The sequence below is a fragment of the Acinonyx jubatus genome, chromosome B2 (assembly GCF_027475565.1).
Source record: "Acinonyx jubatus isolate Ajub_Pintada_27869175 chromosome B2, VMU_Ajub_asm_v1.0, whole genome shotgun sequence".
NCBI classification, from domain to species: Eukaryota; Metazoa; Chordata; class Mammalia; order Carnivora; family Felidae; genus Acinonyx; species Acinonyx jubatus.
The window spans coordinates 60,376,928-60,391,326 of NC_069385.1; the positions used below are offsets into that span (position 1 = coordinate 60,376,928).

General features: G+C 39.5%; 1 protein-coding gene across 3 annotated transcripts in view; it reads left to right on the forward strand.

Moving 5' to 3' along the window:
• The first annotated feature begins 12,375 nt into the window (after positions 1 to 12,375).
• The window catches only part of ASCC3 (activating signal cointegrator 1 complex subunit 3), a 364,162-nt gene continuing 362,138 nt past the window's right edge, over positions 12,376 to 14,399 (forward strand). For 2 of the 3 annotated variants that reach the window (XM_027057194.2, XM_027057195.2), the window contains exon 1: positions 12,376 to 12,656. The gene's annotated coding sequence lies outside the window, so the exon portion shown is untranslated. The remainder of the gene's footprint in view (positions 12,657 to 14,399) is intronic. The other variant, XM_015072573.3, reaches the window with a different exon arrangement.

Here is a 14,399-nt window from a genome sequence, read left to right on the forward strand (position 1 = left end):
GAAAGTTCAGCCTTGGAGGGTGTGCCAAATGGCCTTTAGACATTCTCTTCCAAACAGATTGTCAACCTCCTACAGTCTCAGTTTCCTTACCTATGAAATCTACATAATAAAAGTGAGAATAATTAACACTTTTAGAGTTCCATTTAGAAGTGCTTAGCACAATGTCTGCAAAAAGCAAGTAAGTGAACAGTGAATGCTAGCTATCATTGGTTAAAAGCCAACAGTGTTTGTCTTGTTTGCTATTGTGTCTGCTGACTCATAGTAGGTGCTCAATATGTATCAATTGAATGTGTTGACCTTTAAAGGAAAACAGCCAGTTATTTTACCAGCTAAATGTTTATCCAATAATAGCAGAGGAATTGCAATTTGGACATGCAAGCTATGGCAAATTATAGGCAAGTCCACAGATCAAAAGAGAGAAACATTACTTTGTAAAGAAAAGGAAGAAGGCAGAGGGTGGGGGGCTGCTGTGAATGATAGTCCATTGGAGGAAAGTGAGAGTCCATTGGCTGAGATGCAATATTTTCACACTGGTTAAACTTGTTGTTGGGCATGGAGAAATTATTTTTTCCTCCTGCTAGAGTAGTAAGGTAGGCCTCTTCCTGTTAGGAATGCAAGATACCTCTCTTCATTTTTGGGTCTGCAAATGACAGGGAGTGGTAGGGCATGAAAGCTCCCCATTCTGGCCTCCTGACTCCAGTTTAAATAAGGTTTCCTTTATTCAGTTTCACAAGTGAATGGATGAATGAACCCTCATATCAACCTACAGAATTAGCTAAATGTGGCTTTCAGTCTGAGCCTCTAGAACTTAATGAAATCTGAATCTTATGCCTGACTTGAACCTTGCCCTTCCTGACCACTGAGTATGATGACTGTCTGCCTGACCTGTGATTTGATTGATTTCAAGTGTCCTTCCTGCTTAAGCTGCTAAAGTAGAATTTCAATCTCTAGCCTACTTTGTCACCTAAATCCTATATCTCTACCATATCTTAAAAAGAACAAAAAAATTACAACTCATATCTAAACTAGGAAGAGAGCTAAACCCATCAAAATACAATTAAAAATTCATTTTTTTATTAAAAATTTTAATGCTTATTTTTGAGAGAGAGGGTACACATGTGTATGATAGAGACAGGGGGAAGGCAGAGAGAGATGTAGACACAGAGTTTGAAGCAGGCTTCAGGCTCTGAGCTGTCAGTCAGCACAGAACCCTACGTGGGGCTCAAACTCACAAGCTGTGAGATCATGACCTGAGTCAAAGCCAGATGCCCAACCACTGAGCCACCTAGGTGACCCCAATCGAAAATTATTTTAAAGAAAAGCTTGACGTTAATAAGTGGCACCTTAACGTTTAAATCTCATAATTTCATTTTATTTATTATTTTTTTTAAGTTTATTTATTTTGAGAGAGAGCATGAGTGGTGTAGGGGCAGAGAGAGGTAGAGAGAATCTCAAGCAGGCTCTGCTGATAGTGCGGAGCCTGATGCGGGGCTTGATCTCACCAACTGCGAGATCATGACTTGAGCAGAGATCAAGAATCAGACACTTAACCAACTGAGACACATAAGCACCCCTTATAGTTTCATTTTAAATTATACTGGTATTACTTCCTCAGTGATGAATTCTGTAATTAGGTAAATTAGGTAAATTCTGCAATTAGGTAAAGAATGTTCAAAATATAGGGGCAATTTTTAACAACTTTGGTAGTTTACATTCTCTCTAGGGAGAGTCTCTAGTCTTGTACCCTTACCCAATCCCCAAGCCCCCAAAATCACTGAAATGTTACTAAACAACTTCGTTTTTCTGTCATTATCAGTTTTTGCATTATAGTCTACTGAAAAACATTTAATTTTATCTTCTAGCTGTTGTCCAACTTTAAAAAGAGTGCATTACAAGTCAGTAAGCCTGGTAGATGCTTCATTTTGATATATATTGGACAATTAGATGAAAAAGAAAAGGTTAGTAATCCTACTCCAGTCTTAATTCTCTGTTGAGACGCTTCATAATCATTCAGAATGTTTTAAAATATGAACTTACAAAATCAGTAGTTGAGAAAAAAATTTTTTTGAAAAACAATTTAATTGCAGGGTTTGAAAACGACAAATTCTCCAATGAGAAAAGTGAAGATTTAGGAGGTATGCAGTAAAGAATTAGAGCTTGCCCAAAGAGAAGGCCTGGCTTTTGCCTTCAGCCTTATAAGATGGAGTTTACCTGAGGGACTTGGGTCATACTGAGAAATCTAACAATGTGATTTAGGTTGGGGATTGGCAACACTCATACTGTCCTAGGTTGGGGACTGGCCAGTGAAAAAGACCAAAATATGATATAGGGTGGGGGCTTTAGGTCACATAATATCAGTGAACCTGGAAACTGAGATTAACCAAGTGGGCAATCAATCAATCGATCATGCCTAGGGGATCCTGGGCACCAAGCTCAGAGGAGCCTCCCTGATTGGCGGTACTCCATGTATACTGTTACATATCAATGATGGAACAGTAACGTGTACTGACTTCATGGCTAGAAGACAACTGAATCTCTGTATTCAAAAGTCTCTTAGACTCTGTTTTACATGTGACTTCTTTTAATCTTAATCTGTATCTTTTCCTTTTAATAAGCCATGGCCATGAGTATAATAGCTTTCAGTGAGTTTTGTGACTCTATGTAAAAATCAACTGAAGACGAATTTGGGAGAACTCCCCCATTTCCCCCTTTTTCCTCCTGCACAATTGCAGTTGGTGTCAGAAGTGACAGTGGTTTTGTGTGTGGATGGTGCCTCTAACTTCGTAATTGGCCTAAACTTCTCACAGGGCATTTTCAGGTTTGTTAGAGTAAAAAAGTCACAGCAAGTTAACTTGCCCATCACTTTGGAAGTACCAAGCTGTACTACAATGGTGCAGGATGGAGGCTGTCTTGACCTTGCCTGCTTTTAAAGTGGACATAACCTCTCTTTGCAATTTAAAGATAAATGACACTTCTAATTATATTACTACATAATAAACACCTTTCATACTTTTATGGGATTTTCCCATAAAAAAAGACTTTTAAAATAGAGGATGGAAAACATCTCTTTGAAGTATCAACAAGCCTCATAAATTAAGGCCAGTGTGGCAACAACATGAAAAAAATGTTAAGGAACATACCATATGATTTCATTTATGTGGATTTCAAAACCAGGAACAGTAATCTATACTGATAGAAGTCAAAATAGCGGCTACTTTGGTGTGGCTGGGCTGAGGTGGTGGGATTTAAATGCTGACTGGGTGGGTTATAAGGGAGGATTAAGGAGTATCGGAAATAATCTGTATCTTGATTTGGAGTCACATGGGGCAGCAAACAGCACTGTACACTTAAGATATGTATACTTTAGCACACCTCAATTTTGAAAAAGAAGTTACACTTTCATTAAAAGTTTAAGTCCTTTGGGGCGCCTGGGTGGCTCAGTCGGTTGAGCGGCCGACTTCAGCTCAGGTCATGATCTCACGGTCCGTGAGTTCGAGCCCACGTCAGGCTCTGTGCTGACAGCTCAGAGCCTGAAGCCTGTTTCAGATTCTGTGTCTCCCTCTCTCTGACCCTCCCCTGTTCATGCTCTGTCTCTCCCTGTCTCAAAAATAAATAAAAATGTTAAAAAAAAAAAGTTTAAGTCCTTTGTCACATACTAAAGGAAACACTAAGTATTTTTTAGGATGTTTATTTATTTATTTTGAGAGAAAGACAGTGTCTGCATACTAGTGGGCGAGGGGCGGAGAGAGAGAATCCCAAATAGGCCATGCTGTGCAATATCAGTGCAGAGCCACACAAGGAGCTTGCTCTCACACCGTGAGATCATGACCTGAGCTGAAATCAAGAGCTGGATGCTTTACCCACTGAGCCATCCAGGTGCCCCAAGGAAACATTAAGTATTAAAAGAAAGTATATTTATTTGACAAAAATACTTGGTGTCTACTAAGTGTCAAGCTAGTATTTATAGATATGACATAGAGCAAAAAACAGAAATAAAACCTGTTTATAGACTACTAAGTCAGCCATTTTTAGGCTACTGCTAGTAACAGTTTGAAATCTTAAAATTCAACATGCCTTTATTCTCTATAACTAATCTTACAAATAAACCTTTCATGATACTGCGTATGAAAGGTTTTATAAAATACATTCTATCTATTCTTTTATTTTATTTTATTTTTTTACATATATTCAATTTTGAGAGACGGAGAGAGACATAGCACAAGCAGGGGAGGGGCAGAGAGAGGGGAAGACACAGAATCTGAAGCAGGTTCCAGGCTCCAAGCTGTCAGCACAGAGCCTGACATGGGTCTCGAACTCACAAAATCACGAGATCATGACCTGAGCCGAAGTCGGACGCTTAACCCACGGAGCCACCCAGGCGCCCCACATTCTATCTATTCTTATATGCCCAGCTCAATTTTCATCTTTTACACAAAGTTTTTTTTTTTTTTTCATGTTTATTTATTTTGAGAGAGAGAGCAAGGGCAGGGGAGGGGCATAGAGGGAGAGAGAGAATCCTAAGCAGGCTCCATACTGTCAGTGTAGAGCCCGATGCAGGGCTTGAACCCACAAACTGTGAGATCATGACATGAGCTGACCAACTGAGACATGCAGGTGCCCCTCACAAAGGTTTTTAATCATCTGCGGCCAACAGTGGCCTGTATTTATTTCAGACTCCTTTTGTACTCATAAAGTATCACACAACTCAGCACAATAGTTCTTGAATAGTCTTGTGAGTGTTAAATTTGTCTCTTTTTCAAACTATAAGTTCTTCAAAGTTCCCTGAGAATAGAGATTATATCACACTTTTCTTTGGAAAGTTCACGATGCTTAACAAAGTGTGGGTTATATGACATATGCTTAATTACTTATGAGTAGAATGAATGAAAACTTCATTTTGACCATATTAAAAATGCTTAAGAACAGTTTAAACTTCAGAAAAATTTAATTCTTCAAATAATTAAGATTGAGCATTATATATTGCTATTTTTTACTAGCTCAATTTTTATGTGCTTAAAAGAGATAAAAGTTAGTCTTGATATTCTGTTCTGTTCCCCTTGGCTCAGTTCTGATAAGAAGTGAAGAGAGGCTATCCTTATCTGTTTAATACCAGTATGTTCCCTTTAATTGAGAAGGAAAAGGATTATGGGTGAAACATTTGTCTCCAAATATGTCTTTATCTCCCATGGTAATAGAACTCCTGAATTTTAACTGAATATATAGTTATCTAAAATAAAACCTACATTTGCCAGCTGCCCTTGGAACTAAGTGTGGTCATGTGACTTTCAGCTCACAGTCCCCAAGAAGTGTCCCTCTGTTCCTCCTCTTGCTCAGACTGCTACTTGGAATATGGAATCGGTTGCAAGTCATCTCAAATTATTAGATGACAATAATCCCCTAGAAATGGTAGAGTAATAAGAAAGTACCTGGGGCTCTGGATGACAAAATTACGAACATAACTGTACTGTTCCAGGATTACTGTTGGGAAAGGTGACTGAAAAGACAAGACTGCTGGTTGACCCACGAGCTGAACCCCAGGCAGTAAAAGGCACCTCTCCCTGTCCCCTATCTTTGGAATGTGAGTTCTGCTTGGCTTCCTGCTCCCAGAAGCTGCCCTAAACACAGCCTTGAGATAACCGACGATTCAAAAAGGATACATGACTGAACCTAGTTAAAGCCTCTATATAAACTTCTAAGATTTGGCAGGGGATATAGGGATCCACATATTTTGTTGTACCCTAAAACAAGTCTTGTATGTAAGTTCCCTTTGGTTATTAAAACTGCCACTTACCAGCCTAGAGTGGACTTCCTCTTTCTTTGGTCTCTCCTTGCCCTCTAAACATATGGACCAGTTTCAGATTATACCTGGGATGCTCCCAAGGAGCTTGCAAAACTACAATTACCCACCTATCCTGTTTTGTGAGATGAAAACTCTAATGCTACTGGTTATTCTGGGTCTCATATACAGCCTAAACAACGCCCTAACTTATCCATTTGGAGAATCACAGAATGGCAACAGTTGTCAGGGTGTGATTCTTCCATTCCCACACAGTGCTTTAAGGAATAAATACGTTTCGGCCTCAAACTTTGGGTGGGTGATTTGCTTGCATAAGAAAGGCAAACCTAACTTCTGATATGAAAAGCCTAGCTAAAACTTATATGTTTTGAAGCTAACTACCCCTAATCTTCTTTCTTCAAAATCACATTTATACACACAAAACTTACATTCATATGCATACTCACACGTGTAATAAGTTGTCACCTGGCATTTGGGCAACTAATGAGATATCAAGTCAAATTAGCCAATGAGAACTCTCTGACTTGTAGTTTTCACTTCATAGGTTATAATGACTGGGTAGTGTTGCTTTCTAAAACCTAACCTAGGGCGGCATCCTTGAAATTGTTTTTTGTCTTTATTTTATAAGAAGTTATGGAAATTTAGTGTATCTTATATTATAGCAAATAGTTAAGAACATTCAGTCACTGAACAAGCCATAATTTCAAGGCTGCTAAAAGAATACTTTTCATATTGTATAGTCAACTTTGAAATTTTTACAGCTATACTTTCCTTAATTCTTTAAAGTTTTCCTGTATTTTCAAGTATTGTCTACTCCTGCCCTGTCTCACAGGAAATATATCTCTCTACCAAGGTTAAGAACAACTTCACCTATGGTCTTGGGTGTATTGTTGTATGTCTTCACTTCATCTCATTGTATCTTTACTTAACTCATCTCATAGGTTCTTTCTATCAATACCTTGTATGTTTGTTTTTCTATCTTAAAAACACACACAGACAAAAGTCTTTCTCTGGATCCTAGTATTTCCTCCGTTGTTCTGCTTTTTTCATGCATGTATTAGACAAAACTGATTCTCATTCTTGTTTTCATTTTCTCATTTCTCATTTACTGTCTTACATTTGCCATCTGGTTCCATCTCTAGCAGGCTACTAAAATTGCTTCCAATTCATCAAGTACGTAAATCTCCAAAGACATTAAATCAGTCTCCATTCTCCTTGACTTTGAGCAGGAATTAACCTTGTTGATGACTTAAAAAAAAAAGATGATTTTATGTATCTTTCCTTATTTCTTTCCTCTTTGGCCACCCTTTCTTTCTCCTTTCCTACCTCCCTTTCTTCTTTCAATCCTAGGTGTAGTACATCTGAATTGTTTTGACAGCTTAATATTTAATTTAAAACTTAAAATATATAAAATATATATTTAAAAGTATACAGAAACTGGTCATTGATGTGGTTTTTCCTTTGCTTTTAATAAGGAGGACGTCTTCTAGTTCTCTCTCCTGTTTAGGAGTTGTGAATAAGTGGCTGGGTTGGGTAGGACAGGACCAGGAATGCTAAATATCAGGTTTTACTTTAGGATGAGTAGGCAAGTGACTACCTCTCTAGATGCTGGCCCCGAATGACAGAACAAGAATGGTATTATTCTGTGCTGTCTACGTAAAAGCTTTCACTTCCTCTGTACTATTTACACAACTCATTTCAAGAAGACTTTTGGGGTCTTTTTTGGTTTCTGTGTTGGTCAGGTGTCTCTGCCTGCTCTCAGTTGTGTATGAATGAAAGAAAGAAATATGTGGGGTACCTGAGTCAAGTGTACCACATTTAGAACATTATCCCCATTTTTAGCTCTTGGTCTCGTTTCTGCTCTCTGCCATGCCTCAACCAACTCTTTTGTAGCTCCTTCATTGTATTTTTTGGCAATGATTTTGGGTGTTATTCCTAGTCAAACCTCTACTATTACTTTTGTTTTCTGGGAAATTGTTGAAGTTTCATTTACTTTTCTCCTCTTCTCCATCTATCATCCTTCTCTTCTCATAAGTACATGCATACAAACACACATAAATTTACTCTTTTATTTATTCCTCAGTTTTTCTTTCTTTCTACGTTTTTATTTTAGCAGTGTATAGGAAAGAACATCAGGCAAAATGTTTGCGAACTCCACCATCTTGAACAATAAGCCAAGAAGAGCTCTCTATATTTTATAAGCCTGTATTTTGCCACTTGGATAAAACTTACTGCAGAATCCCCTTAGCCAACTGTCCCTTGGTCACATGACCATCTCTACAAAATTCTTATTCAAAGGTAAATAGAATTACTTCCAGGGTAATGGACAGAAGTTACATTTCTTTAGTTGTTTGCTAACTTAAAAAATTAATTTTATTAAGGAAGAGGAGAAAAATGGTGATGGGGTAGGCAACTAATAGTGTCTGCCATGGTAGTGATCTAATTTTTTTTCCCTTACCATCATCATTTATTAAAAAGACTGCAGAAGTTCATTTTAGAATTGAGTCTATCATTAAACAGCAACCCCCAGGAGCGCCTGAGTGGCTCAGTTGGTTAAGCGTCTAATTTCGGCTCAGGTCATGATCTCACAGTTCGTGAGTTCAAGCCCCGCATCGGGTTCTGGGCTGACAGCTCAGAGCCTGGAGCCTACTTCGGATTCTGTGTCTTCCTCTGTATGCCCCTCCACTGCTTGCACTCTGTCTCTCGCATTGTTTCAAAAATAAATAGACATTACAAAAAATTTTTTTTTAAAAATCAGCATCCCCCAGAGGTTAAGTGCCAAGTACAGGTAAGGAACTGCACTGGAGTACAGCAATGATAGAATTTTAAGACACAATGTTGTAAGTTGGGGTTGGCAAAAAGAAGGGGGGAACAGTGGACTGAGAATATGTGAAACACAAAAGGCCTAGAAACCAAGGCTGTGGGACACTGGTGAGCTGAGCAGACCTAGTGGACATGCATACTGAAGGAGACACTAAGAGATTAAAGGGCTAGAAATGAATGAGTCTGGAGCATATCAACCCATTCTGACAATCCCTGAAGAGATAAGGCTGAGAATGAGAGGCTAGCATGCTAAGGATGCTAGAACATATTGATGAAAAGAGACAACCCTTGGATGACTTTGTTGAGCCACTGAAAATATGCTGGAAACACTTCTACCTTGAGATTTTCTGTTTTTGAGATGATTTTGAGAAAATTAAGGCACTATTACTCAAATGATCTAGTTACATACACACATGTATATAATTTTACATATATGGGTTCATATTGTATATGTATTATTTTGCAAATTACTCAGTTGTACTCCTTGATATATTTCCATATCAAGCAATATAGATTCATGTTATACTTTTTTTAATGCCTACAAAGTATTCTACTTTAGAGATGTGCTGTATAGTAATCCCCCCTTACCTGTGGGGGATACTTCCAAGACTGCCCAAGTGGATGCCTGAAACTAATGATAATATCAAACCCCGTATGCACTGTTTTTTTTCAATACATTAATACTTATGATAAAGTTTAGTTTATAATTAGGTACAGTAAGAGATTAACAATGACTAATAATAAAATAGAATAATTACAATGTACTGTAACTGAAATTATGTGGATGCAGTCTCTCTCTCTCTCTCTCTCTCTCTCTATCTCTAAATATCTTATTATACTGTACTCACCCTTTTTCTTTTGTTGTGAGATGATAAAATGCCTAGGTAATGAGATGAAGTGAAGTGAATGACACAGGCATTGTGACATAGCATTAGGATACTATTGACCGTCTGATGATATCTCAGAAGAAGGATCATCTGCTTCCAAGCAGTGGTTGACCTCAGGTAACTAAAACAGCAGAGAGGGAAACCTTTGATAAGAGGCAGGGCTACTATAATTTCTTTAAATCAATCCCCTCTTGTTTTTGGAATATCTTTTAAAGTACAAGTTTTAGTTGGTTGTCCAGCCACCCACTAATTTCAACCCATCCTACTCAATATTGCCAAGAGAATCATAGATTCCCATTCTCTAACTGCCAAAGTCCTGATTGCCTAAAGTGCTCACTCAATTCCTTAAAAATTGAATCTTCTTACAGATTAGTTGTTATTTTAACTTTATTGTCACTACCTTCCAATAAGAACCTTCTATTATAGACAAACAGGTTACTTGTTTTCATAGAGTAAATCTGCAGTCTTGTTTCCTTGTCTTTGCTCATGGTATACTTCCTGGACAATCTTCTTTCTCTTCATTGGGAATCCTGCAATCAGACTGCCTTTCCACTAACATTCAAAAAATTTTTTTCTAATGTTTATTTTTGAAAGAGAGAGAGAGAGAGAGAGAGAAAGAGAGAGAGAGAGAGAGGGAAACAGAGCATGAGTGGAGGAGGGGCAGACACAGTCTCTGAAGGAGGATCCAGGTTCTGAGCTGTAAGCACAGAGCCTGATGCGGGGCTTGATCTCATGAACCTCAAGATCATGACCTAAGCCAAAGTCAGATGCTTACCAACTGAGTCACCCAGGTGCCCCTCCACCAACATTTTGGAAAACCCTCCAGGGATTACACAGAGGATAAAGATGGTTCTTAGAGTTCAATGAAGTGTATTACCCTCTAGGCCAGGGCTGTCTAATAAAAATGATGCAAGCCACCTATGTAATTTAAAACTTTCTAGGGGTGTTTGGGTGGCTCAGTCATTTGAGCATCCAACTCTTGGTTTAGGCTCAGGTCATGATCTCATGGTTTGTGAATTTGAGCCCTGCATCGGGCTCTGTGCTGACAGTGCGGAACCTGCTGGGGTTCTCTCTTTCCTTCTCTCTCTGCCCCTTCTCTGCTCACACTGTCTCCATATTTCTCAAAAGAAATAAATAAATAAACTAAAAAAAAAATCTCTTAAAAAACCTTCTTACCAGCCACATAAAAAAATAAAGTTAAAATTACTTTTAATATATTGACTCAATATATGCCAAATGCTAATATTTCAACATAGAAGATCCATGACATGGATCTTATATACTCAATATAAGAATTCAGATATTTTACCTTTTTTTGGTATTAAGTTTCAAAATCTGGTATATGTTTTGCACTTACTGCATGCCACCATGTTTAAAGGGTAAAGGGCTGCATTTGGTTAGTTCTAGGGCAGTTTTAGGCAGGGTCCATTTTCAATTTCCTTCTTCTCCCTTAAGTCTCTGGAACTGTGATGAGAACAATCTATCATGTGAATTCCTAGCACTTATTGTTAGTACCGCTCATTATTATGTGGTTCCCTGTCATTATTTATCTTTTGATACATTTATCTTGTCTCATAAACTAACCTGTAAATTCTTTGAAGTCTGGGACCAAGGGCTGATCCGATCTCAAGGTTGAAAATAACTTTAATAAAACCAGGAACTAATTCTGCTCTTGATGTATGGCTCCCCTGCACCTAGTGCCTCTGAAATAAGCCTTGGAATCTAAGGTCAAATCTGGTGGTTGATGCATCCACACATCCTAAGGCAGACAACTTCTTTGACTAGTGCTAGAAGGGGATCTTCAAGATCTGAAATGTTTCTCTCAAGTCTGCTTTTCTTGAGACATGAAACAAATTATGTCACATGATGAGTCTTTATCCAGTACTTTCCAACCAGTACTTTTTTATTTGTCACGTTTTGGGGTTCTCTTTGTCATCAGCTCTCCTCCGAAATAATTCCAACTTTTCTGAGGTTTTGCTTTTTCTTTTTTTTTTCTTTCTTTCTTTCTTTTCTTTCTTTCTTTCTTTTATTTTCTTTTTTTTTTTAACATGCTCAATCTAGACTGAACGTAGAACTCCGGTTATGGCTTGGCCAATGAGGAATTAACTGGATCACTGTTGACTGCCTCTCTATAAAACACAGTTCCACTAGGCATCAAGACGCATTCGTTATGAGAACGGCAAGTTGGGAAAGTTAAGGAGCCACAGCACATTAAGTCATGCCATCTTCACATCCCTGATGTTTAGTCTAGAACTGTGTACACATACACCAGGCAGTTCTCGAGGTTAGTTAATTTTTCTTGATATCATCTTCCTGTCTTTGCAAATGAGCCAGGGAATCTTCAGACATTGTGTTTTTGGTGTGGGCTGTCCCACCAAAGGACCCGCTAGCAGAGATAACTTTTAAGAGAACTAAGGTGAGGACTAAGAAAGTTTAAGGAAAGCGAACCTGAGTCCAGGGAACCGTATATAAAGTGTCCAGTAGCCGGGAGCTCTGGCTGGTGAAGAAGATGGCAATTACCCGGTTCCTCATACTGCTCTTCCCTCCTGTATCTTAATAGGAATTATTACTTCTTTGTCTTCATCTTAGGGAGAAGAACCAGGGAAAAGACGCAGCGAACTCAAGTAATTGCAAAGACAGGCTCTGAGGTGGTGAGCGAGAGGCTGTAGGTCCGGCCCTGTAAGGACACCCACCTGACCAAGGAGTCCTGGGAACGCGCGCGTCCGCGCCCGTGCCCGTTTGGGGGCGCGCCCTCGGCGCCGGCTGGGTCTTTCTCGCAGCTCTGCGGGCAGGAGGCGGGGCGGCGGCGCGCACGCGGACGGGGTGGGGCAGGAGGGAGCTGACGTGCCGACGTTGGCGCCGCTGCCGGGCGGGTGACGTGTAGGTCCGCGCCTGCTCCGCCCCCTTCCTCCTCGCCGGGTTTGTAGGTCTGTCTGGTGGTCGGGGCGCTGTACTCTTTTAGTGGGAGCGACCCCGGCGAGCCCAGGTTGAGGTGCGGAAGAAGGCACAACGGTGCAGCTGCCCACCGGTATCTTCAGCTCTCTTCGCTCCCCGCCCGGCGTGGGAAGTAAAAATGAAAACGAAAGGGAGGTAGGCGCGGAGGTAGGAGCTGACCGAGTGATGGGAAGCGCGTGAGCTGGGGCCGAAAGGTGAGGAGATGGAGCTGGAGGTGGGAAGGGGAGGGCAGCTGGCGGGAGGCAGAGACTTGGGGGTGGACGACGCTACGGGACAGCCCCCTCGGGTCTCCGAGGGAAGCCATGAGCTGTCATCCCCCCTCGGGGCCTGAAGTCGTATCCCTGGTTTCCGACAGTCTCGTCCCCTTTGGAGTTTGTAGGTGGGGGTGGTGATCAAAAAATCACCCTAGCCGTATATTGTACAGGTGTTAGACCAGATGGGGAGGTTTTTCCTTCCTGTGCGTAATTTGTTTCCTTCAGTTCCCCTCCCCCCCCCCTCTGGTACAAAGCCGTGGTAACTTTTTCGTTTACCTCATATAGCTTTTTAAGAGAAAAATCTGCTTTGTATTTTTTACCCTCACACTGAAAAGTAAATAGTCTGGGTAGGGTGTTGACCATGGTGAATTGAGGGTGCAATCGACGAGTCTAGAATGTTCATTTTGAAATAAGTAAATGTGTGTGTGTGCGCGTGTAAGGGACGTGTTGTGAGTACGTGGGCAGTTGTAAGTTGTATTAAAAAGTCTTTTAAACTTAAGACCATGGGGGAGGGGAAGAAAAAAAAAAAAGAGAGAGGGAGGGAGCCAAACCATAAAAGTCTCTTAAAAACAGAACAATCTGAGGGTTGATAGGGCGGTGGGTGGGAGGGGATGATGGGTATTGAGGGCACCTGTTGGGATGAGCACTGGGTGTTGTATGGAAACCAATTTGACAATAAATTTCATATTAAAAAAAATAAATAAAATAAATAAGTCTTTTAATCATAAATTAACTTATTCATTGAATGCAGTGTGTTCGTGTAATCTGCTGTTATTTGGTTTTTTAAAAGAAGCATAATTTTAGCAGTAACTAAAAGTTTGATGTGATTGGTATCACGTGTTCACTCCAACTAGTGATCATGTTTTCTTTTTACAAGTAAGGTTAGATTGAATAGCCAGTATCTCCATCACTAGATTTCATGTTTCATGGGTTGAAATATTTTTTTTTCCTCATTTTTGGAGTGTTAGGAAAAGTTAGGAATTCAGCTATTGATTCTACTCTGCATTGAACTTCTGTTCATACATCTTTTTAATGACGGCTGTAATAATAGTCTCACATAAGAAGAGTGCTCTTAGAGATGCCAATTAAGCATAGGCTATATAATCTTATTTGAATGAATTTTTCATGATTTAGCCTTCTTGATCCCTGCTGAACAGTTTTCTTTTATCATTTCATTCATTCATATGTGCCAGGCACTGTGCTAGGCCTAGGAAATCAAGAGAGAGTGTCTCTAATTCGGAACTTTCTATGGAAAGTTTAATAAAGGATCTTAACTAGGATTCCTTTTCATGTCGTGGATCTCTAGTGGACCAAAGTAAAGCTTTTCATGAGAATAAGTTATTGTCAATGTTTACATGTAACTGGCATCTAAGGAGGGGCAGATTATTGTCCTTGAACGGAATGACTTGATTTTCCTTTGATCAAAATGAGAGTATACATGCCAATGTTTTGCCAGTTAAGAGAGTAATTTTTTCTTTTTGCCGAGTTGGCTTAAATACAAAGTTCACAATTGGAAATCAGTTTCTACCTGAAAAGAAAGATTTTATTTTTCCAGTTTTTACATTGGCCACATTGGATCTCCTATGTGTAAATGACTTATAATTCATAAGAATTCTGCACACAAAGCATATTCATCAGAAACATGTATGGTACTTATTGACAAGTAAATTTTTGTCCCATAGT